This window comes from Lissotriton helveticus, chromosome 1_1 (assembly GCF_964261635.1).
Source record: "Lissotriton helveticus chromosome 1_1, aLisHel1.1, whole genome shotgun sequence".
In the NCBI taxonomy this organism is placed as follows: domain Eukaryota; kingdom Metazoa; phylum Chordata; class Amphibia; order Caudata; family Salamandridae; genus Lissotriton; species Lissotriton helveticus.
Window position 1 is genome coordinate 181299517 of NC_136057.1, and position 23101 is coordinate 181322617.

Below are 23101 nucleotides of genomic sequence, written 5' to 3' on the forward strand. Positions count from 1 at the left end.
TTTGCACTACTATATGGTGCAGAGCGAGTGTGTGTGTGATAGTGACAGCAGATGAACTGCATGTGATTCACTACAATGTCTGCCGGTTTGCCGTATTTGCGATTTCTTGCTAGAAAAGTAAATACCTTTGACATTGGTTTTTCCCGCGCCAACTCAGACCCGGTTGCTTCTAAAAGTGATCTAGGTCGGCATATCTACATATTTTTGATATTGTTGTGAACAGAGGTGCACTTCCTCACTGTGGGGTATTGGTTTATAAAAATTGTTGGGGTGGGTCTGTGGTGGACAATCAATTGCATTCCATAAGGGTGCAGGGGGGTTTTAGAAGTGTGTACATGGCTGATTAAAACATGTCTGGGCCTAGTACTGCTATATTTATTGTGTGTTGAGGGTGCCTTATAACACGTAATGTTACAATGCTTATGGGGATGACTTGGAGCAGTACCAAGACCCTGAAGACTCCTTAGAGCAGGACTTCATTAACGTGATGGATTTCAGTGTCCAGCAATCAGTGAAGAAATCCCTGGCTTGGGCTTTGAGACCCTTTAGGCAACAGCTGCAAGGCATGCCTGGCAATAGGGTGGGATCCCTCCTCTTCCCCTGGGGGAGAATGATGTAGCTCCCACTCCATGACCCAGGGAAGCTAAAATCAAGATAACTAGGGGGCATATTAGCAAGAACCTCGTTAAAATTTTTGCCGTCTAACCTGGGCTTCTACTGGAATTCTATAACGCATATTAGCAAGCCTATTATTGCCGTTTTAGCAGCCGTTTCCTGCCGCTAAAACTGCGATAATTTTAACAAGGTTCTTCCTAACATGCCCCTAGGTTTCCTCATTTTTAGGCCTTTGAGAAACTCTCCGGCAACTTTGTTGGAGATCATGTTTATGGTGCCCCCACGCTCTCCACTGGGCAACTCTGTCCCTTCTAAGCCCCCCTCCAAGCTGGATTCCTTTGGAGATTCAGATTACTCCCATTCCAGTGATAGCGCACAGGCCGATGACCTGGGGCCAAGTAAGGAAAAGTGATCTGGGTAGCTGAGTGATTCCACCTTACCCTCCAAGTCCTTGAAAGCTATTGACTTCAAGCCTAGTGAAACTGTGCACCCCAATCATCCAGCTGGGCTCCCCCACAAGAAAAAGAATCATCTAACCCCATGGATCTCGACTTTCTGGTTGGCTGGGCCCAGTGGGCAGTGTGGTAATTAGGAAACGTAAATGTGCGATATCCACTTAACACAGTTGTTCTATTTCAACCCAAAATTAAATGAACTAGCCGCATCTGAGGCCGGCCCCATGGCCTAAGAGCCCTTTTTTGGTGGACCTTTCATGAAAGACTTGGTCAAGTTGTATCCACATATAGCACCGTGGACACGGCCTAACTTTCTCTCAAGAAAGTTTTTTGACTAACACTTTTTGGCTGGGTGGACAATTTAGGGGGCATGAATACCACCAGAGGTCCCAGCGAGACTATTCTGCTGGTGTTCTTGGAGGCTTGCGGGTCTCCTCAACCCATAACAAACTCACGGGAGGAACCACTTCTGAGGGACAACACAGAGGGCCACAAGGATCTTCCTAGGCCTCTGGGCCTACAGGTGAGGGTTATTCCTATTTCTGAAATAATTTGGGGAGGCGGGACTCATCTTTTAAGTTCTGGCAAACAGGATGAAAGTACCCCTAGCCTCGATGAGCCATACTTACAAATAGCCCAATACCAATTTACCAATAATCAGTCAGTTGGCAGTGTAGAAGGTCCAATCGTTTATTATAACAAACAAACTCTGCCAGAGGAGCTCCTTGCGACCTAACCCCACGAGGTCCGCCAAGAAGACTGCTGGCACATTTTCAACTCCATACATATATACTGTTACATTTCGAAACCGTTACCTAAGATGGAAAAAATACAAGTTGGTACAGGTGGGTGCAGGGGAAAGACCATATATGGGAGACAAAGCGCTCTTGGTTTAGCTCATCTCATTATAGCAAGGTTGTGAGGGTAACTCCCTTCGGCTAACTCCATGAGAGTCCTCGCAGCACCCCTCGGAATGTGCTTATCCAGCCTACCCCCACCCACAACATTGACAGGCCTAATAAGCAGAAGCAGCAGGTTGCTACAATGGTACTATTTCTCAGGAGAACGGCTTGAGCTAAATGCAATGTCAGGCTTTTACTAATCCCTTGAGTGAACCAGGCCACAAAATGGCGCCGGTCGAGTGAAGCAGTGCAAACATAATTAGGTGCAGAACGTGTAATACAGTGTATCCTGTGTTATTTTATATAGCATATGGGATAGTATATCGGGATTTGCGTCTCAATATTAACCTGCTAGGTACATCACGCTAATTACTAAAAGTAACTACATATTTTACTTAGGCCTAAATCGAATTCTGGTTCCTCAAAACCTCCTTTTAGCGTGATTTAGCTAACTAAACTGGAAGTACTAATCTTCGAAGTCTTCCTCGTCAATGGCCATCAGCTCATGAACCTCCTGCTGGTGCATCTGAATTTTAGTAGGGACAGGGGACGGGACGCACATGGCTGTCACTTTGGTGGCACAATAAGAGCAACAGGTCGGACCACATTGTATGCAGAGGCAACAGGTAAAAATGATACCTGCTGCTCCAGCTGCTATCAACAATAACTTCCAACCCCAAGTTGACAAGACCCCCCAGAACCAACCAGAGAGTGACCAGGACCCATTCTCGGTGTCCATCTCAGCCGCGAAACGGTGTAACTTTTGGATAGCCAAATGGACCGTAGGGGCGGAGTCTGGAATGTACACACAACAGGAGCTGCCGATCACCCCGCATGCCCCCCCTCGATCAGCCAGGATGAAGTCAAGAACCATCCGGTTCTGGAGCGAAACGAGTCTCGTGGCCTGAAGCTCTACTGTAATATTGGTCATAATATCAGTGGTGATATTGATGACGTTCTCTACTATCCTAGACAATCGCCTTATTTCCCTACTGTTGAATATGGGCCCCCAGAAAGGGACCAATCCTTTACTAAAATCTGTGAACTGCTGCAGGGAGGTGTCGGACTGATCGACCTCCGTCATGTCGAGCTGTCTCCGCTGTCTATTGGGGACTGTTCTGGCGCGAAAAAGTTGGTGTGTTCTATGATAGTCCGACGGTGCTATGTATACAGGGGGGTACAAGAAGGACAGATAACACTGACCTGCCCAGCCCCGCGGTAACCAAGTATAAGCATTTTCCCCGCACACAAAATACACATTCGGTGGTGTCAACAGTGGGGGGCTACTGAATAATTTCATTCGATAAGTATAATTACAGACACTGTCACCAACCTGCACATGTCCCATTCCTTGTACACAGAAATCAGAGGAAGTATTCAAAATGGGAATGGGCACAACACGCTCACTGGTAACATTTCTAGCAACAAAGTGTTGGAAATACTGTGAATCATTAAAGTTAGCAAAATCATAAAGTTCATCTTTTAACCAAGTACTATTCTCATTGTCAGTATACAAATTCATACATGCTTCTGGGTCCAACGATCCCTGTCCCCCATTACCCTCTGGGTCAAATCCCTGGTGTGTTTCAATGTATGCTAGGATCATGTCATAGTCCTTCTCCATGTGTTGTTTGGGATTTTCTACATAGTGGTTGTACATAGCAGAAAACATTTTAAACCATGCTTCACAGCTTCCTAAGTTTTGACAAGGGCAATGAGAGGACCATTTCGTGTTTATGCATAACTGATGGCAGGAGTCCACACACCCAACAATCGGTAAGGCTGGTAGCGCTATGGGTCTGATGGAGCATTTCTACAAATACATTATTTGCATAAGTCTGGCGATGCCGTTCCTTGTGGGGTGCTAAAGTGAACATGAAATGCTCAGGCGGTGCAATGGTAGAGGGCAGAAGAGTTTGCATAGGATACTTATACTCTAAATATATGAATATACTCACAAAAATGGCTAATATAACTGCTATTACTAACACAAAGGCTACTTTTACACGCGTGGTCCATGTAGAAAACATTGGCTCATAAAATGGCAAATATCGTGGTGCAAGGTGGAATTATTCTGCAGGTACAATACGACCAAAAGGGTACATTCCTAACTAAAAGTCTAAAACTAAACTTGGGCCTAGCATTCTGTCCTGCCAGAGGGTTCTTCTCCCTGTGTCCGTCAGAGCCTCACAGGCAGACTCCTATTGTTCATCTCAAGAAAACAAAACGTTGTTGTCAAAGGGATCCGATGTACAACCTGGCCGTTCACAAGTGTTAGTCTTTCTTTCTGAACAGAGCACCACAACAAAAGTTCCAGCTCTCAACGCGTTCAGTCCAGTGTCTAGCTCAGCACCTCAGACTCGAAATCTAGCAAACCCTGTCTACTCAATCAAGTCTTTCCTTATCTCCTGGCAGTGGTGTCAGAGGCACCGTGATGTTTTCTCGGCCGTAGGTTGTATCGCACATGACCCGGAGCTTCCTGATCGGAAAATAGCAAAGAAGGAACCTTTCCTTCATTAGAGCTTCTGCTTACTGGGATATCAATGACAGGATTAAGGGCAATTGCGGGATCAGCTGAGACCGGTTCACCCGATCCCGTCACTCCTTCTTCTTGCCTTGGCTCTATTTCGCAGGCATCGGAAAAAGGCACAAATGCAGTAGTTCTCTCGGTTTCCTGGGTCAGGATTCCACCAGGTTGTCGCTGATCATAAGGAAGCGGAAGTGGCAGCCGTTTTAGATGGGAAGCGTGTATCCAGTGCTTCCTCCCATCCACCTTTACAGCCGTCCGGGTCGCGAGCAGAATTTGGTGCGGCTCCGACCACCTCGGAGCCAAGCTGGTGTCTCGTTCAAACTTCTTGACCAATACCCACTGGCCAGGTTCCAGGCGATGTCCGGGGCCCTCTGGCAGAGGCTGCAGTACAGATGCTACCTGCTGATGAATAGAACGGAGGTCTTTAGTCAATGCATACAGGTAATCGATCAACATAGGATATTCAACATCAGAAAAGGACCATGGCCTGGGTACCCCTAATATATTGGCTGGCCGCCCGAAGGTTATCTCGTAAGGAGAGAGACCAGAGCCAAGGGCAGGGTGTCAGGCCATTTCAAAATAGTGCTTTCCTGAATTTTAGCCATCTTCAGTTTCAAGATCCCATTATATTTTTCCACGATCCCTGCTGACTGGGGATGTCGGGCTGCGTGGAATTTCTGTCTTATTTGCACTCCATTACAGATATGTTTAACAAGGGCCCCATGGAAATGCCCCCCATTGTCCAACCAAATCAAATGGAGCAAACCGAAGCGCGGTATAAACTCTTTGATAAGGGCCTTTGCTGTAGCCAGGGCAGTATTTTCTTTCGTTGGGTAGGCCTCAACCCATTTACTGAAGGCGCAAACCACCACTAGTACATATTTCAAATTGTTGACACGCTCCATGTGGATATAATCCATCTGGAGTACTTCAAAAGGTAATGTTGGGGGTGCACAACTTCCACTCAAAATGTTTTCTGCCTTCCCTGGATTGTGTTGCAAGCAGACCATACAGTATCGGACCAAACGGACAGCCGCCCTTTGTATGTTGGGGTTATTCCATACTGGGTCCAACAGGGAACAAATACCTTTGGCTCCAACATGAGCCGGACCGTGGGCCATAGTTACAATGGCTTGCACCAATGCATTGGGCAACAACCATCTCTGTTTTTCTGTCAAATCAACCCAGCAATTGTTCTCGTCCAGTCTCCCCACTTCCTTCTCCCATCACTCTAATTCAGCTGGGGTGGCTTCCTTCTGCAGTTCTCTCACGCCTTCTATGGTGTTATTAAACAAATCAGATTCCTCCACCCACCTTGCAGAGGACATTACAAACATGGTCAATATTGTAGATTGGGCCGTTTGTTTGGCAACCTGATCTGCAAAAGCATTTCCCTCGCCCACTTCATCCACCACTGCCTTATGGGCACTGCATTTTATTATGGCTAGCTTCTTTGGTAAGGTTAGGGCATCCAATAATCGTAATACCAGGGGACCATTCTGTATTTACTGACCATGGGAGGTGAGGAAACCCCGCTCTCTCCACAACCGCCCAAAGCTATGGGCTACGCCGAAGGCGTATTGGCTGTCTGTGTAGATATTAACCTCGAGCCCCTCACTTAATTCACAGGCTCGTAACAACGCCGCCAATTCAGCAGCCTGGGCTGACCGATGGGGCACTCGAGGCACTTCAATTACTGTTTTTAAAGTCGTGATTGCATATGCAGCTGTTGTTGTTCCATCTGCTAATTTGAAACAGGACCCATCCACATATAACTCCCCCTGAGGGTCAGATAGAGGAATGTCAGTGAGGTCAATCCTGCCCTTTGTTTCTTCTTCAGTTCGAAATATGCAATCATGTATATCATTGGTAGTTTCACTCGTAGGGAGTTGTAGCAATGTAGCCGGGTTTAACGTGGCACATCGCGTAATCGTAATTTGTGGAGTAAATAGTGTCAATTCATATCCAGTGAGGCGTGCGCTCGTCAGGTGCTGTGTTTTATTTAGCAATGCGTCCACAGCATGCGGCACCATCACTGTTAGACTAGAATTTAGAACGAGTCCTTCCAACTGCCGGATGGCCACCGTGACAGCTGCTGTGGCCCTCAGACAGCTAGGAAGTGCTCTGGCGACATTATCCAATGTGGCCGACAAATAAGTGCAAGGTCTTTGCTTACCACCAAATTCCTGCGTTAACACTGAAAGCGAGCAACCGTCGACCTCATGCACGTATAGTACAAAGCGTTTACGGTAATCAGGAGTACCCAAGACGGGTGCAAAACAAAGAGCAGATTTTAAAGAGTCAAAGGAATGCTGACATTCATCCGTCCAAGGGAGGTGTTCATGCACATCTTTAGTGGTTAAATGCAACAAAGGTTTAGCGAGAAGAGAAAAATTAGGTATCCATTGGCGACAGTAAAAGGTGATGCCAAGAAAAGCACGAACTTCACGCTGAGTGCGAGGGACAGACATGTTAGAGATGGTAGTAATACGCTCAGGAGTCAAACGCCTACCCTCCTTCAACAGTAGATGACCTAAGTAGGTCACCTCCTGTCGACAGTATTGAAACTTAGACAGGGACACCTTATTACCTTTTGTTGCCAGATTATGTAGTAATTTAACAGTGGCCTCCTTACAGCCTTCCTCAGTGTCAGATGCGATCAACAAGTCGTCCACGTACTGCAAGAGCACGTTGCCCTCAGGCAAGACTAGATCGTCCAACAGAGCCTTAAGGGCCTGACTATAGATGCTCGGACTCTCAGTATAGCCTTGAGGTGCACGACAGAATCTAAAGCTTCGGCCAGATAACGAGAAGCCAAAGATCTGTCTGCTATCAGGATGGATAGGGATGCTGAAGAAAGCATTCTTCAGATCGATGACCGAAAAATATTGAGCAGTAGGCAGGATCATCGTAAGAATAGTGGTGATGTCTCTTACCACAGGGTACTGCGGTACTACAACCTTATTAACTGCTGTCAGGTCAATCACAAAACGATAAGCATCAACATTTCCCTGTGAACCAGAGTCAGGACTTTTCTTCAAAATCGGAAGAATCGGGCTGTTACAAATATTGGCAGCTGTCTCCTCAACTACCACTTTATCAATGAGGTCCTGAATAATGGAGAGCAAAGACCGCTCTGGGCAGGTGAAATTTTGTACTGTGGTAGGCGCGGTAACTTTGCACCAGGCTTGAATGTGATATGGACGGGGGGAATGTCTAATTTTCCCAGGTCCGCATCCCCTGTTGCCCATAATGCAGCAGGAATGCTATCAAACTCGGGGGGTAGAGGTTCATTTTTAGCAAAACATTGTTTCAGGTTGTCGGTGTGGGGTTGTATCATTAAATAAACCCCATCTGGGGAGCAGTATATTTTTGCATTCAACTTCTTTAACATATCCAAGCCCAATAGATTCTCACCACAATGCGAAGTTAACAGAAAAGGTGACTCAACAGTAGCGGGACCGATCATGAAGGAGAGAGGTTTAGAGACGGGGCTGACCACTGGAACTCCTGAAAATCCCACAGATACATTATTTTGCCCGGACAGAGCCGCCCCTGGAACCAATGATCGAGCAACTGAACTATACATTGCCCCAGTGTCAATCAGGAAATTCTCAGAAGTCCCCATCAATTCCCCTCTCACATAAGGTCCTTGTTGATTGACTGGGATCAACACTTGGCCCCTACTCTGTCCCTGGCTGTCCTATGGGTGGACGTACCCATCCTGATCTTCGAATGCGTAATCCTCGTTATAATATTGTCGGCCTTGGGGGTTATCAAAATGATTCCGTTCAGACTTGCCTTGTGCCTCTTCTCTGTGCATATCACTCAGATCTGGGCCACCTCATCCCCGGCCTCGCCCCCGAACAGCTCCGTTCGGGGCAAGCAATAACAGACACTGTGCTTTCCAATGTCCTTCCTGCTTACAATAGGAGCACTGGTTTATCCCTATAGTCTGGGTCGCGCCTGCGCCTCTGCCTGTTCCCGCCCCTCTGGAAACAGGCCCTCTAACTCCTCTCCCCCTCCTTGTCCTCGGACGACTTGCTGAAGCAACACTTGTGTTTTAAGATCCTTGGCCTTTTTCTCCACTTTATCCTTGCTCTCATTCTCCCTATGCTCATAATATTGGGCCATGCTTAATATCATGGAGGGGGTAGAGGTAGTCCAGGTGCTTTCAGTGGCCTGTAATCGTGCAGAAATTTCGGGTGCCAAATTGGTTACAAATCTATTAACGAACAACCGTACACCACCCTCTGTGGCCAAATCCTTTCCACTAAAGTCAATGAAAACCCCTTCAAACCTGGTAAAGAAGTCGGAAACACTCTCGTCCTTCTTCTGTCTACAAGCGGTCAATTTGTCCCAATCAACTGTGCGTGGAGGAATCAGGGTGTGCATAAACGCTATTATTTTTGCTGGTAAGGTGGTGATTTCGATTCTAGGCTTATCACCGAGCTTTCGGTCTCGGTCCCAATCTTTAATTCGTTCCAAGTCCCCCCTAGCTCTGCAGAATGATCAGTGTAATGAACCTGTCGCCATATGTCGACCGGAACTAATAACCCGAAAAATAACTCAACATCTGCCAATGTCATTACAGCCGAGGCTGCAGCTTCAGTCAGTTCTTTGTAGTAGGCGGTGGGATTCTTGCGGGGCTCGGGCAGTTGTGATTTGAGGGCAAGAACCTCACTTCGTTTTCACGGAGTGTACACCCATTGCTCCTGGAACCGGGCTTCTACTCGAGCTCGCTTGTATAACTTGGATACCATTATCACGAGCCTCAGGAATTTCAGGAATTTCAGGATGCAAAATAGGATGCTGGGAAGTCCAATTGGGGCTTTTTATGAACATTCTGCCTCGATATTTCACTAACGTGTCAATGTTTTTGTACACTTCTTGTGGATCCATGTTAAACTTATGAGTCCAGTCTCGGATAGTATACAGTACCTGAGGGGCCATCCCATCCCGGAAACATAGTTCCCAGGCCTCGATAAGGTAACAAGACATTTGATATAGAGCATGCTGTTGCATTACTGGTTCCAAATCTTTAATGGTGCTCCATACATCAGCTACTGTATATTTATTGTTCCGCATCCATTTAGCTGCCTGGTCTGCTACAGCCTCTCTTTCACCATACCCTAAGGAGGCTCTCGTGAATAATCGTCTACTGTTCATACCACCCGGTTCCCCGGACGGTGTTCGCTCCATATCTCCGGGGGTCGTACTGGCTGATTGGGAGGTCGATATGGGGCTTGGAGCCGCCAACACCACATGGGACGTTCCCGGGGGTTGTCGTGAGTCAGGGATGAGGGTAGCCGTGTCTCTCACTGGGGTAGGTGGGGCATGTGTAGTCCCCAGGGAGAGAAGAGGCACGTCTGCCCCCGGTGCGGAGGCTTGAGCAGCGGCAGCCGGCTGAAGAGGCACAGCGGGATATATGCGTTGAGGCACATACGGTGGGGGTGGTCTTTTATTCAACAAGTCTTCTATCTCATCTTCTGCTTCGTTTCGCGTCACATAACTCTTATCCACCTGTAACCTAAACTGTCGGTCTGCATACTCGATGTTTTGCTCGGTCTTATTTTTATCATGAGCAATGGCTTTCTGAGTTATAGTCTGCCCTTGCTGTATCTTCATGAGTTTTTCGGACTGTATGCGTCTCCGGTTTGCCTCTTTCTGCCACTTATTAAGAGTATCAAACATAGACGGTCTACTGCGCTTAGCAAACAGACGTTCTTGTAGATACTGGATCTTTTTCTCATCAAAAGACCCTGTCTTTGGCCACTGTAGTTCTACATTATCCTTAGTGTATTTATTCCACAACGTATTAAAAAGGAGGGGCCCAATTCCGTGCTTACAATACATATCATGGGTGGGAGTTCCCTCCGGAGGGGCTGGCTGGCTTTCATCTAACCTTGTGCCCCCTCAGTCAATACAGCCAAAACATAGATTACTGAAGCACGGCATCGCCCCTTTTACCAAAATCGAGCTGAAAGGGAATCAAAATTATTATTTACAACGCTCTCATACACATGGCCATGTCTGCACTCAAATTCACTCGTACACAGATAAAGTGACTACGGTACAAAGAAAAACTGCTTCAGTTTACATTAACATAAATGACAAAACGAATGTATTGCAAAGAAGAGGAGGAGCCCGTCGACTCCCACCTATGGAGAACCCTTTCCAAAATCTCAAAGATACAAAGTCAAACAGTCTTGTCCTTAGACTGCCTAGAGATAGCCACACAGGTTTCTCTAAACCACAGACCGACCTACGGATTATCCGACAGTATTCATGGTTCACCTCTCGAACTATTCTGGCTAAGCCCGCTTTTTCAAGCGCCGCTCCAGATTTGTCCGAGCGCTACCCAATCTCAGCCGCCGGCGTTCCCGAGAGCAGTCCGGCCGGGTGTGCACTGCTTCTGCAAGTTACACCAAGGCGTCTGGTCTTAATCTCTAGTTATTTCCACAATCCAAAACAGGGGCGTCCGCACGTGCAGTCTCAGTATTGCCCCGTCAGACCCCCTTTTCGAGTTCTCCGTGACTAGAAGCCACCAAATTCCAAATTGCAAATCCAAAATCCAAAAGACATCCAACACAAGACAAGACAAGACACTCACCTGGTGCACTCAGGTTCGATTGTGCGTCCTCCACTGCCAATTCCTGTAGACCAACGTGGCCTGTTCTCGGGTTACACCCAAAGGACTCCGGCGTGGGGTCACTAGCAGTTGGCGCTCTCTCGATCGGGAGAGCGGAGCAGACCCCAAATTCTTCGGTCGATCCTTCCCCCCGATCAAGATTGCCCTCTTCAATGTCCCTTTTCTTTTCTGATTACAGAGGGACGACCCCAACGCGGAGTACCGGCGGAGTCGCCAACTGAAGTACCGAAAAATAAATTACAACCCACCTAGAGCCCTACTTACAAACAGCCCAATACCAATTTACCAATAATCAGTCAGTTGGCAGTGTAGAAGGTCCAATCGTTTATTATAGCAAACGAACTCTGCCAGATAAGCTCCTTGCGACCTAACCCCTCGAGGTCCGCCAAGAAGACTGCTGGCACATTTTCAACTCCACACATATATACTGTTACATTTCGAAACCGTTACCTAAGATGGAAAAAATACAAGTTGGTACAGGTTGGTGCAGGGGAAAGACCAAATATGGGAGACAAAGCGCTCTTGGTTTAGCTCATCTCATTATAGCAAGGTCGTGAGGGTAACCCCCTTCAGCTAACTCCATGAGAGTCCGCGCAGCACCCCTCGGAATGTGCTTATCCAGCCTGCCCCCAACCACAACCTTGACAGGCCTAACAAGCAGAAGCCGCAGGTTGCTACAATGGTACTATTTCGCAGGAGAACGGCTTGAGCTAAATGCAATGTCAGGCTTTTACTAATCCCTCGAGTGAACCAGGTCTCAAAATGGCGCCGGTCGAGGGAAGCAGTACAAACTGTGGGCCCGATTCACAGAATGAACTTAAGTCTCAATCCTAAACTTACTACTATTTTGGTATTCACAGAATGCATTTACTACTTCTGGCATTCACAGAATGAACTTACTACTTTTGGTATTCACAGAAGTTAGGATTTTGTCTTAAGTTTGTCTTAAAACAGACTTAAGACAGACTTAAGACAAAATCCTAACTTCTGTGAATACCAAAAGTAGTAAGTTCATTCTGTGAATGCCAAAAGTAGTAAGTGCATTCTGTGACTACCAAAATAGTAGTAAGTTTAGGATTGAGTCTTAAGTTCATTCTGTGAATCGGGCCCATAATTAGGTGCAGAACGTCTAATACAGTGTATCCTAATCCCTATGTTATTTTATATAGCATAATGGATAGTGTATCGGGATTTGCGTCTCAATATTAACCTGCTAGGTACATCACGCTAATTACTAAAAGTAACTACATATTTTACTTAGGCCTAAATTGAATTCTGGTTCCTCACTCTGCGCTCCCAGGCAGACAGATCTGGGAAATCTGATCACAATCAGAGACTCTATATGGACCACAAAAGTAGGAATAATGGCTTTGGCCTTTAACAAAGCCATTGACGAATTCTCACACAGTTTTTTTGTTCAGGTCCTACTTAAAATGGGTTTCCCCCAGTCTTCACTAATGTAATTTTAACCCCTACAAAAGTGCATCAAGCAGTGTTAATATCAATGGCCGTGTTACTAACCCCTATTACATCCAAACAGGAGTGAGACAGGAATGCCCACCCTCACCAGCACTCTTCATCTGGGCTTTACAGATAAGTAAGGATAAGGTCATCAAAGGTGGCTTTATACCAGAGCACAAGGAACAGAAGTAAAGTGCATCGCCTCCATGGATGACCTCTCCAACATCTGCAAGATGCCATAAGAAGTCAGAAGAACCATCTACCAGGTACTAATGTTTGGGCAAGCCTCAGGTCTAATGCTAAACCAAGAAAAAAAGCACATGCCTAACAAAAGGGCAATGGGATAACCTGACCAAACTCCCAATACAACAGAGGCATTTGTTCGCAAGCCGCCAAAGGTCAGAAGAACTGGGAAACAATCACGAAAAAGGTAAAGAATAAGTTGGATCTATGGCGACTGAGAAAACATACCATGGAAGGTAAGATCTTAGTCAAAAAAGCTGTGATACTGCCCATCCTTTTGTACCTGGCAGAAATATATCCACCCATAAAAACTCAACCTTAGACATCTAAACAAACTCCTGTTCACCTTCCTTTGGAACTCACGAGCAGAAAAACTCAAAAGAGAAGTGGTCTTCAAGACACGCGACAATGGGGAGAAAAACATGCCCAATTTAGAAGATTTATTGCTCTCCAAATATTTCATGTTATGTTACAATGTCTGCTAAGAAAAACAGACAAAACGTGCACACTACATAAGATTTTGTGCTGGCTTTCTCTTTCACTGGTACAAATTGTACTAAGTCACAAAGTATTTCAGCATGTTGTACAAACATTGTATTTGTTCATAGAACCTTTACTTGCAAAGTATAAAACAGTTATAAAGTACATTGACAATAGCAAGACTGCCAAACAACAGTCCAAGAAATCATCACAGCACCAGAGCAGATAACCAACATCAGCAACTGGACAGACCCAAAAATCACACAAGTCTGGCTACAAGTGAGTATGAGAAGACTCACAAACGAGAAGAAGAACATTGCCAGGATGACTGCACATTCATGCCTACCAACCAGTGGCGTAACATTAACCCCCCGGAACCCCGCAATGCGGGGGGTGGGAGGGGGCGGGGAGCTGATCTCCAGGGGGGCCTCAGCATAATTGTAGCATCAGTCACCCAGTTTAAAAGCAGCTCAGCCCAAGTCAACTCACACTGGAGGCAGCAAGATGGAGCAATACGGTGTCAAACCTGAGATGGGGGTAAGATGGCCGATCCAGCAGAAGGCATGGAATGGAGGCAGCAGAAGGGACGAGAAGATGACGTCATTGTGTGCAACAAGGAGGAGCTATAATGAAAGAAGGTGAGATGTGGCCCTGGGCTGGGATGGGTGGTGCACTAACAGGGCCCCTGGCATTCTGGTGTGAACACTCAACAGGCGCACTGCAAAAAACTATTAGCTGCTTTCTCCAGTATGTCGAAGGGTGACACTTCACTTATCAAAGTATGCCTACAATTCACTTACAAAATCCTGACTTAATATCATCATTGCAGTTTTAGATGTGCATGTATTCATTTATGATGTAAAACAAACAACTAGAATTTAAAATGCAACTTTGTGAAGATATACGTCAACATTTACTGGTCCTTCTAGAAACAGTAATAAAGCCTTTTAGCCTGCTGTAGCGGGCTATACCGGCTATTAAAGGCCTGCACCAGCGTTAAAGGCCCGAGCCGAAGGCGAGGGAATTTAACAAGGGAACGGGACCTTAATAGCCGGTATAGCCATGCTACCAAGGGCTATAAGGCTATTAAAACCATCTGCCACTAGAGGGCAGAATGTTGTAACAAATTGAACAAAGGCCTCTCAAAGCTCGAGGGGATTTAAATCCCCTCAAGCTTCTAGAGGCCTTTGTAAAACATTGGAATGTTGCTCTGCGGGCCTTTACCAGCCCGTAGAAGCAGGGAGAATGCCATTGTCTTCAATGGAGCTCCCAACATTCCAATGTTCTAATATAGCCTTATAGCCCGCCGTATCGGGCTATTCCGGCTACTAAAGACCCGCTCAAGCATTAAAGGCCTGATCCGAATACGAGGGCTTTTAACAACAGAGCGGGACTTTAATATAGCCTTATAGCCCGCTGTAGAGGGCTATACCGGCTATTAAAAGCCCTCTCCAGCGTTAACAAGGGAGAGGGCCTTTAATAGCCGGTATAGCCCAGCTACGATGGGCTATACGGCTATTAGAACATTCTGCCACTAGACGGCATAATGTTCTAACAAAAAAGAACAAAGCCTTATGGTAGCATGAGGGGATTGGAATCCCCTCAGGCTCCCTGAAGCCTTTGTTCACAGCCAGAGCTGTGAACAAAGAAACATTGAAATGTTGGAGCTCCAGGCTTATATCAGCCATTATAAGCCCGGAGCACTCCATTGTTTTCAATGTAGCTCCCAATATTCCAATGTTCTAATAGCCTGTATAGCCCAGCTATGAAGGGCTATAAGGCTATTAGAACATTCTGCCACTAGAGAGAAGAATGTTCTAACACATATTAGAACATTGGAATGTAGAGCACTCCATTGAAGACAATGGAGTGCTCCGTGCTTCTGCGGGCCAGTAAAGGCCCGCAAATCAATATTCCAATGTTTTAACAAAGGCCTCTCGGAGCCGGAGGGATTTAAATCCACTCGGGCTCCTAGAGGCCTTTGTTTTATTTTGTAGAACATTCTGCCCTCTAGTGGCAGAATGTTCTAATAGCCTTATAGCCCTTCGTAGCTGGGCTATACACCGACTATTAAAGTCTTGCTCCCTTGTTAAAGGCCCTGAGCGGACCTTGAATAGCTGGTATAGTCTACTGCGCTGGGCTGTAAGGCTATAAAACAAAGGCCTCTCGGAGCCCGAGGGGGTTTAATCCACTCGCGCGCTAAGAGGCCTTTGTGAAAACAACATTGGAATGTTGCTTTGCAGGCCTTTTGTCGGCCCGTAGAAGCTCGAAGTACTCCATTGTATTCAATGGAGTGCTCCACATTCAAATATTCTAATAAGATTGAGGCTGAGTGTTTCTGGTCGGCGTTAGATTTTTTTTTTTTTAAATCTTTTTATTAGTGAAATACAAGAAAAAGAAACAGTAAACGCCTTACATTACGGAGTAATCAACAATTATATGAGCCAGCGGTGGGTGATGTACGGAAAAACACAAGGTGAAAGCTAAACACCAACGTCAATGGTTGCGATCGTTAATACACATGGCGTTTCATTTCGACCTTCGACATTTTCATAAATCCACCACTCTTAGACATGGGGGCCCGATTCACAGAATGAACTTAAGACTCAATCCTAAACTTACTACTATTTTGGTATTCACAGAATGCACTTACTACTTTTGGCATTCACAGAATGAATTTACTACTTTTGGTATTCACAGAAGTTAGGATTTTGTCTTAAGTTTGTCTTAAGACAAACTTAAGACAGACTTAAGACAGACTTAAGACAGACTTAAGACAAAATCCTAACTTCTGTAAAAAAAAGTAGTAAGTTCATTCTGTGAATGCCAAAAGTAGTAAGTGCATTCTGTGAATACCAAAATAGTAGTACGTTTAGGATGGAGTCTTAAGTTCATTCTGTGAATCGGGCCCAGGATTTTTAAGAAGAGAAAGAACTGGAAAGGTTGAGTGCCAGCGACTATCGCTCCCCGTGTGTAGCAATTGAAGGCAAGACATTATAAAGGATCTCGTGCACACTCCCACCCCTAGGACCCGTCCACCCACCAATCAATACAACCCCTCAGGAAGGCGTCTAATAACAGAAGAGGAGCAGGATAATGTACAGAAAAACAAAAAGAAAGGACAGAACAACAAAACCCCTACCCCCCACCCTGCACCCCTGCATATGGCCTTAGCCCAACCCCAACTAGCAGTGTGTCTGTCGCCCCAAATAACTGGTTACTAAAAGTAGTAAAGAGAAAGTGGGGGAGGAAATCGACATACAGGCTCCCGGTCCTCCCCTCCCCCCTGCCAGAAACAAATAACCCCCTAAACATAGAGCCAAAAACAACCAGGATATTCAATTAGAGCAAATAGGGGAGGTTATAAACACCGCCCAACCCTCCGCTAGAATAGTGGTAGCAAACCCATGTCCATTGAAGCCACGGTGCAAGACCCTTTCAGTCAATCTCAACCTTGGCCCTTACGATCTGCAATGCGAACTCCCACCGGTGGAACCACTAACTCAACAGGATAGACGAGATGGAAAAAGGGGTCAGGAATGTTCAGTCCAGATAAAGTCAATAGTTGTAGTCCACCCAAAACTCCAGTCGCACATAAACACCCCCTCTCCGACAGTAAGTCCCAATGTCGTTTCCTCCAAAGACATGATGAAACTGTCGGGGGGGAAGAAGTTATTGTTGTAGTTCGGGAGCGATTGAAAAGAGGCTCGGGGAACGGAGAGACGAGAGGTTCCATCTTCATAGGAAGAACTTTCAGTTGTGGCGATGCACTCACGATTCCAAGGTTGCAGTCAGATATATCCTCACCAACCAAGGGCTCCAACACTGCACTTAGCATGAAGCCACCATCCACCGACAAGGCATTCACCGTGGGAGGCCCAGCACATTTGAGATCTTGTAATGGAGCAGAGTCCGGTCTCAGGCATTCAGTCCCGACTGTACGAGCGGACATTTTGTGGATCAAAACCATCACATGGGAATGTAGAGCCCCGATGGCGGTCAAGACGGTCCTCAGCGACGGTTCGCACTCCGTCCGACCCATCTCCGTTCGATTCATTGCTAACAAGGTCTATGTCCCCAAAGCTCCGGTTCTCCGGAGTAGCAGGCAAGAACGGAGCAGACGGTCATGGAGGGCGTTTGATCGTATGCCGCGCTGTAGTCTTTCTTCAGCTACCGCGAGCGAGGACCCCGACCCTTTGAACTGGGGGAGGGGGCGTACCCGGTCTCCGGGAGAGGGGACCCTGGCCCACAGCCTCAGTAGAGTCTCTGCACCTCTTCTTTGGTGTTAATCAGACCAAGCAACCACCATCAGAATCGGGCAAAATGACTTCCACAGCAAGAGACCGGACCCAACCTGGGTCCCACGGCCGATGTTGTTCAACTGTAACCCGGCCAGGCCAGTACTCGAGGCCCCGGCTTACCAGCCGGGCTAGGCAGAGAATTGCAACACGGTGTTGCTGAGTCAAACAAGTCCGGAAAACAATCGGGATTGCACCACCGGGTTCAGCAACTATTCATCCATACGGAGGTCGGGCGTGAGATCAGGATATATGACAGCATAATCCGGCAGGAGCCGGAGGTCGGCGGAGCCGGGAGCCTAAGCGGCCATCTTGTTTGCGAGCGTAGCTCCTCCCCGGTCGGCGTTAGATTTGATAAGAGGTCTAAGAACAAGGGACCCTCTAAAAACAAGAGTGTGGAGCTGAGAGCAAAGACTGACCACAGTGTTCAGGATAGGTTCAGGCAGCATCTTGTGAACACAAGCTCACTTTCTTGGAGCTGAGCGGCAAAAAACAGCTTTAAGAAAACACACCTCGTGCAATGATAATGTTTTAGCTCAGGTTTTAAGATGTCCCTTCAACCCATTGCATAATAACAAGGCCACAGTGGTTTCACTGGTAGCATTCCTTGGCTGTAGGTTGATGCACCAACTTCCATGCAGGGCTCAACACATTCAAAAGGGGTGAGGAGGGGCGCTTCATACCTGGAGTATTTCACTAACACTCACTTTACTTGAATGTACATAACACTTTCATGTAAATCATTACTGTGGCTTTTTAGTTCTCACTTGCCAGCCTAAAGCGAAAACTGTTTTGTAATTGCTGGTCCCCATGAACCCTAATGGACAGTTTGATGTAAACAGTATACCTTGAGAAGTAGACGTATTTGCTTTCATTGTCCTAACAGTAACAGAATTGGCCATTTGTTTATAGAAGAATACAAACTACAGTGTGACGCGCTGTTATTCTTGATGAGCACAATGGTATTTCCTCTGTCAACCTCAGAAGGATGAACGGTGAGTCAGGCCTGCTCAGATAAAAACCTATGAGGTGCACGGATTGACAGAATCTCTTCAGGTGGCACACACCGTTTCTTGCCTGCCACGTCTTTTTTTAAAGTGTCAAGCCATATACATCTGAAATTTTCCTCGACTCCATGACCCCTTAGGTACTGTTCTTCTGTAGTACTGGTTTTACTTTTTAGGTTGAGACTAGTGGCTGCGTGCATGTGCTGCTCGCTCTGTAGGTCTGCTGTAGTAGAGTATGGGAGAGAAGCCGCGCCGGCTCTCCTCCCATATTTTTCATTGGCTTGTGTCATAGTCTTTTGTAAATGCCGCCTTCTGATTCATTATTAGGCTTGTTAGTCCCTCCTTAGTACGGCCTTGTCTTCATTTGTACCCTCTCATGGTGACTGGCCCCCTTACTTCGGTTGTTACAAGGGACCTGTTATTTAGTCTGTTAGCACTATTTACTTTATTGAGTTTCCCTTACTGCAGGCCGTACATGTGCTGCTTCAGCTGTAACTGATTTGGTTTTTTTAAGCAGCACAGCCGCCCCCGTAACACGGGTGCCCAGTAAGTGTCGGATAGTGTAAGGGTACTATGCGTTGTAATGTTATGCGTTGTAATGACTTGCGATGTAATGCCTGTGTTGTAGTGACATGCGTTGTAATGACATGTGTTGTAGTGACATGTGATGTAATGGCTGCATTGTAATGACATGCGATGTAAAGGATGTTGCGATGTAATGACTGCGTTGTAAAGGTTGTTTCCCCTGCAGATAGCTTGGGAGTAGGTTGCAAGAGCTGCAAAAAAAATATGAGACTGTCAAGTTTTGATATGACATCTGGATGCACAGGGAAAAAGAAATTAACTCTGCAATGTGGGAAGCAATGCAAAACAGCCCCGATTCTCTATACACTAAGGGCCCGATGTAGGTCGGTCGGTAACGGCCGAAAATCGGTATTTTCGGCCGTTACCGATCGGAATGGAGACAACGGGATGTAGGAGGCCGAAATCCGGCCAAATCGGCGATTTTACCGAATCGGTAAATCACCGAGTCGGTAGAATCCCGATTCGGAAAAAAGTAGGAATCGGAAAATTCTCCGATTCGGTAGAATACCGAATCGGAGAATTTTCCGATTCCTACTTTTTTCCAATTCGGGATTCTACCGACTCGGTGAATTTCCGATTCGGTAAAATCGCCGATTCGGTATTAATACCGAATCGGTGATAATCCGATTCGATGCGAAAAGCTGAAGAATGAGATGTAGGTAAGCACTGAAATACCGAATTTGCTTCAAATTCGGTATTTCAGAGTCGGAAATTACCATGGATTGGAATCAGGTGGTAACCAGGTGCAACCTATAAAAAAGGACCCAAAATGCAGTTCAACTTGCAACATGGCAGCTTTCTATGTCATAGCAAGACGGCTACGGCTACAGCAGGAAGGAGAGAGGGAATGGCTGAGACAGGAGCAGGTGTATAGACAGCGTATCACCCTGTGCATGCTGACAGATCCAGAGATCCTACAGAGGTACAGGCTGGAGGCAGACACCATCAGAGACCTCATTAGGGACCTCCAACCCCTGTTGCAGCACCCCACCCCAAGGGCACATGCAATCGCTGTGCAGGTGCAGGTGCTATGCTGCCTACACCTGCTGGCGTCTGGCAGCTATCAAAGTGTAGTTGCTGTGGCAGGAGGGGTGACCCAGAGCAGCCTGTCAAGGTTCTTCCACAAGTTCCTTGATGCCATGATTCAGAGGATGGACCACTACATTTCCTTCCCTTCCACCCATGCAGAACTGGCACAGACAAAAGCTGAATTCTATCAGATGGCAAGATTCCCCCACGTCATTGGCTGCATAGATGGCACACACATTCCGATTTGCCCCCCTGCTGACACGGAATACGTATACCGCAATCGGAAGTCACGGCACACCATAAATGTGCAGGTGATATGCAATGCTAAGTGTGTCATCACTGACCTGGTTGCAAAGTTTTCGGGGAGTACCCACGACTCCTATATCTTCCAGAGTAGCGGAATATATGCACGGCTGATGGCAGGGGATTTTGGTGAAGGATACCTCCTAGGTAAGACACAGTGTTTGACCCCCATAACCAAAATTGCATTGTGAAGTACATGTATGCATGTGAGTAATGTTACCCCTTTTCCTTGTAGGCGACAGTGCATATGCCCTACGCTCGTTCATTCTCACCCCCTACCTCAACCCCTCAACACCTAGCCAAAGGAGGTACAACCGTGCCCACAAAAGCACGAGGAATGTAGTGGAAAGGACCTTTGGCATCTGGAAGAGCAGGTTCAGATGTCTGCACAAGAGCGGAGGTGCAAGGCAATATACCCCCATCACCGGCTGCAAGATTATTGCTGTCTGTGCAATGTTGCACAACCTTGCAGTCAGGAAAGGCACTGAGGTTGAGTTATCCGACTACGAGGACCCTGATGATGACAATGCTGTGCCACTACCACAACCTGCTGGACTCCCTGCACCAACTGACGGCAGATACAGGCGTCAGGAGATAACAGACAACTATTTCTGAGTGAGTACAGCTGCACAAACAGGTCAATGTATGTTTTAAGAAATGATATTTAATAATGTTGCATCAACGTTACTGCACTGATGTGCAACAAAAGAAAAGGTAAAGAAGAAGTGGGGAACTGTCCATTGTCCGGGTTGCCTCACCCTAACTAGCCAGTCTTATTTTTTGCTGCGCTTAGCAGCCCCACTAGGATGAGCCTCACCCCCTTCAGTATGCCCAGCAGCCTCAGCTGAGCGCCTGCTGCTCCGGCGCGGCTCTGACACTGTGCTGGCCGGGCTGCTGCGGCTGCTGCTGTCCCCAGCCTCGCCCAGGATGGGATTCACGACAGTGTTGGAGATCAGTAGTGTCTCCATGGCGGTGGTAATACGGCCCATGCCCCTAGTGACCTCGGACATGTTCTGTGTGAGGCTGGCCTCCATGTTTACCCCACGTTGGCATAGCTGGGCGGTCGCAGCTGCAAGGCGGTTGAGTGACCTGTTCTGCATACGTGCATCCCTGCGACGACTTTGCTCATGGTCATCCATCCTGTTGCAGAGCTGGGTGATGGCAGTCGTCATTCGGCCAATAGATGTTGCTATCTCCTTGTTGCTGTCAAAAAAAGTCTTGAATCCCTGTGCCATTTCCCCCATCTGCAGGTTGTGCTGGCGCAACTGGCGATGGCAGGCCAGGATGGATTTTGCCTGCATTCGCTGTATCTTCACCATACTGCTCTCCAGCCCTGCGAAGACGCTGCCTCCCTGTGCTACTATTGGACTGCTGGTTGCACGTGGCCTCCGTGGAATCCTGCTGCCCTGCTGTGTGTGCTGGGGTGACGCTGGTGTCACTGGGTCTTGTGCAGGAGCCTCACCCACCGCTCCCTCCATGATGATAAATGGAGCTACAATTCTCCTCCTGGCAGGGGATGTTGCAGGTGCAGGGTGGCTGTGTGGTGGTGTGCTCTCCGGGGAGAATTGCAATGTGGGCGACTGAGACAGTGACAGTCGGGGGGAGTGTGGATGTGTGAGGGAATGTCCAGAGTCCTCCTCATTGCCCAGGGCACTGGTGTTGTCCTCCTCCTGTGCTGCTGCACTGGTGCTTGCCACCGCCACCGCACTGGCTGTTGGTGCTGGAGCTGGTGCTGGAGCTGGTGCTGCTCCCCCGCCTGATGGTGCCCCTAGGTATAAAGAAGCATTTGTCAACTGAGTGCTAATGTGTTCCAGTCACTACTATTAAAGCATTGCACATCTCATTACTAAAACAACGGTGCAGTATTACAGTTATTTTTCTTAAGCTTCTGCAGTGGCATTATTGGGTACTTTTGCTGACTACATTTTGCAAGATGCATTGCTCATGTCTGATGCTAGCAGTACTGGCCTGGGGTTTGGCTGTGCATTGGGTCTATAGGGGAGGTGTCTGGTATGGTGTGTCAAGTTGCGCATGCTTCTTACCTGTAGCTGTAGCTCGGGATGAGCTATCCAGGTCCCCAATTCCCACGACACTCGCCCTCTCAATAGTGGTCACCACTAGTTCCTCCAGCTGAGTGAGGGGTGGCGCCCGGTTTGTGCCACCTCCAGTAAGTGCAGCCTGCTTGTGCAGGTCAGCCAGTTTTCGCTTTGTCACGCCACGGATATCGTAAAACCTCTTCTTGAGGTCGTCTAGGCTCCTGTGGGTGACACCAACAGCGTTGACTTTCTCCCCGATGTCGATCCAGAGCTTCCTCTTGGTGCTCTCCGGAACAGTGAGGGACAGCTTTCCATAAAGCTGCCTGTTCCCCCCCACCACCTCCTCCACCAAGGTTTGCAGCTCCATGGTGCTAAATTTTGTCTTCCTCTTTCGCTCTGCCTTCTGGCTCTCAGTGCTGGTTGCCATGTCTCACAGGGATCCTGCTAACACTGCTGCTCACTGTGTTTGCTCAGCTCAGGCAGCTTTCCAGAAAGTTCTGATGAG